This window comes from Selaginella moellendorffii, unplaced genomic scaffold (assembly GCF_000143415.4).
Source record: "Selaginella moellendorffii unplaced genomic scaffold, v1.0 SELMOscaffold_173, whole genome shotgun sequence".
In the NCBI taxonomy this organism is placed as follows: Eukaryota; Viridiplantae; Streptophyta; class Lycopodiopsida; order Selaginellales; family Selaginellaceae; genus Selaginella; species Selaginella moellendorffii.
In genome coordinates this window covers 81,899-85,097 of record NW_003314433.1, presented here as the reverse complement: position 1 = coordinate 85,097, position 3,199 = coordinate 81,899, and the positions used below count along the sequence as shown (strand labels likewise).

At 36.9% G+C, this 3,199-nt stretch overlaps 1 protein-coding gene across 1 annotated transcript in view; it reads right to left on the bottom strand.

The window, feature by feature from the left end:
* Positions 1-658: 658 nt before the first annotated feature.
* LOC9638841 (protein TORNADO 1) overlaps positions 659-3,199 on the bottom strand; it is a 12,560-nt gene continuing 10,019 nt past the window's right edge. Inside the window, exon 5 of the mRNA XM_024667452.1 lies at positions 659-680. The gene's annotated coding sequence lies outside the window, so the exon portion shown is untranslated. The remainder of the gene's footprint in view (positions 681-3,199) is intronic.

Here is a 3,199-nt window from a genome sequence, read left to right as displayed (position 1 = left end):
AGCATAATCATAGTAAAACTAACATTCTGCCATAGCTATAACAATATAGAGGACATTTGATTTATCATTGCCTTGCCAAATAGTCTCAAAAATCAATATAATCAATAATTTATTTTAAATGCCCTACATAGTTATTGTTAAATAAAACTAAAATCTTAGATATATTTCAATATAAAATACCTTTGAAAATCCATACTATTTTATAATCCAAAGTTATAGGATGGATATTAAAATATTTGGCCATAATTGTCTTTTGGTAAATTTCTTTCACAATTTTAGTTTTCATATTGAAATATCATTAATATGAAATCATTTGATTAGTTTTTCCTTCACTTGGATTATTAAAAATTCAACGCTGAAATAAATTTGAAACATTAGAATAAATATGAAAGAATATTTTAGAGCAATAATGCAAACTTACTTCATCAACTTTTCTTAAAAAAAAATACCCCAATCATTCCAAAGACATATAGTAATAATTATATAAAGTATGTTCATCTATCTTCATATTTCCAAACTACCTCGTAAAAATATATATTGATGATCTACTTTAAAATGGTGTTTGTTAAATAAAACTAAAAACATAAATGTTAAATACCTTTGCAGATCCATATTTTTCTTTCATCCAGGATTATGGGATGAAGAGTAAAATATATAATTAATGATTTACTTTAAATGCCCTACATAGCCTCTGTTAGATAAAACTAAAATCATGGATATTGTAGCACATGTGATCATGGGATGAGATTTGGATATACTGTCACCGTGGATCTTTGGAACCTTGGGGGATAAATGGGGATAAAATAGCCACTAAGGGCTCTCTCATCAAGCAATTGCCCCTTTTCCAGTTGGCTTAAGGGGAGAGAGATAAGGTGCGCTACAGTTGGTATCGGAGCAAATGGCGCGGGTTCGATTCTCATTGATTAGTGGCTACTTAAAAGTATAATATACCCTTGAGCAAGGTATATTCCTACCCCTAAATTTGAAATCGTACGTATTGGGCATCCATGCGTATGTCCTTCCTCTTGTGTGGAGTATCCACGGACGAAGGTATCCACCGTGGGACTGCGGATGTCCTTCCTCTTGTGTGGAGTATCCACGGACGAAGGTATCCACCGTAGGACTGCGGTACGGGTGGATGACTAGTTGCCTCACATGGAATAGCTGGTCTATACAATGGAAGGATTGGTAGATTGAGTGCGGAAATGGAGGTGCTGGTTCCCCTTAGCTCAGTAGGGGTTGCTAGTCAATAGTCAATGGAAGGATTGGTAGATTGAGTGCGGAAATGGAGGTGCTGGTTCCCCTTAGCTCAGTAGGGGTTGCTAGTCAATAGTCAATGAGGACATTGACATCTCTGAAGGGGGGTGAGTGTAACACATGTGATCATGGGATGAGATTTAAATATACTGTCACCGTGGATCTTTGGAACCTTGAGGGATAAATGGGGATAAAATAGCCACTAAGGGCTCTCTCATCAAGCAATTGCCCCTTTTCCAGTTGGCTTAAGGGGAGAGAGATAAGGTGCGCTATAGATATATTTCAATATAAAATACCTTTGTAAATATATATTATTTTATCATCCAAATTATGGGATAAAAAATAAAATATTTGGTAGCTTTTCCTTCACTTAAAATATTAAATATTCAACACTGAAATGAACCTGAAACATTAAAATAAATAGGAAAGAATAATTTTATAAAACTTACCTCATTAACTTCAGCTACAAAATATACTTGAATCATACCAAAGATATATAGTAATAACTATATAAAGCATATTTATTTACCTTCTTTTTGCTAGAGCACCTCATAAAAATATAGATTAATGATCTGCTTTAGAATGGTGTTTGTTAGATAAAACAAAAATCTTAAATACTAAATACCTTTGCAAACCCATATTTGTTTTCCCTCCAAAATTATGGGATGAAGAACAAAATATTTTTCCATGATTATCTCATGTTTTTCTTCTTTCCCAAATTTAGTTGTCACTAGTTTAAATATTTCTTGCACATCTTCTGCTTTGGGATAGTTAGTTAGCTTGCTTTTGAGAAGACATGAATCCAAAAAACTTATGAGGCTTCCCTTGATCTCATCCACTATTGCATTCACTATCTCTCCAATACCAGCAAAATGTCCTCCAACTTTGGCCCCAATAAATAATAGGATCAATGTATATTTAAGTACTGGAGCAAATTTCTCGAGCCAGTTTGGTGGGATATTCAATTCAACACCTTCAGAACTCTTCACTTGATGACCTTTAGAAGTTCCTTCAGGCCATTCACATAAATAGTGAAGTCTACCATGTGTTCCCAATATTTTGCTGTAATTTTTCCACCTAATTTTTCCAATTTGTCACTTTTGAAACTACTGTTAGGCAAGAGGATTTCACCAACTTTGTCTAGGGGTATGACCTTCTTCTGACTGGCACCTTGTACCAATTTCCTCTTTGCTTTGAGACATTCCTGTGGTATTTGTTGCTGGGCTGACAGCAGTTCTTCCAAGCAACTCCCCAACATGGTTTTTATCCCCCTTAAATCTTTCACTCGAGTGGCCACCACCTCAAAACAAAGATCTGTCCCAAACTCAAGTACTTGCCCATAGCCTTTGTCAGAGATTATTGCAGAAACCACGTCCTTTGGGTCATAGTTGCATTTTGGAGTGAAAAAATTCAAGGCAATCAAGACCCTGGGCTTCCTTTTGGGTGAGGCTGATTGATGTGAAGCGATGAACCTCAGCCAGTAAACCAAATTCTGCTTGAAAACCTCACAATTGTCATCCTCCACCTTGCATACGATCAAGAAGAGATCCTTCTCACTTCCTCTGAGAAAGTACTGGTGGAAAGCATGGAACTCTTCCTGTCCAGCCAGGTCGCAAATGAGCAGCTTTTGTTTGGTGGTCGCATAGACAAGTGGTTGCAGCTCAATGCCTGCTGTTGAAGCACAATGCGGCAGAGGTTTTTTTTTATTGTGGTCTTTCCAACCCTGCTAGCACCACACAAGAAGAGCTTTCCTGTTGACGGGTTGTCAAAGTCTTTGAATGCACTCTGCTGGAAGATTGCATTCCGCTCTAAAAGACCAGAACACCTCTGCTTGAATGCTTCAGAAGCTTCGGAATCATTGCCTAGATATAGCTCTTCCACGAGGCTTTGGTAGTTTTCCTCCAGGGCAGCCAGAATTTGTCTCTTCTGTGCATCACTTGTA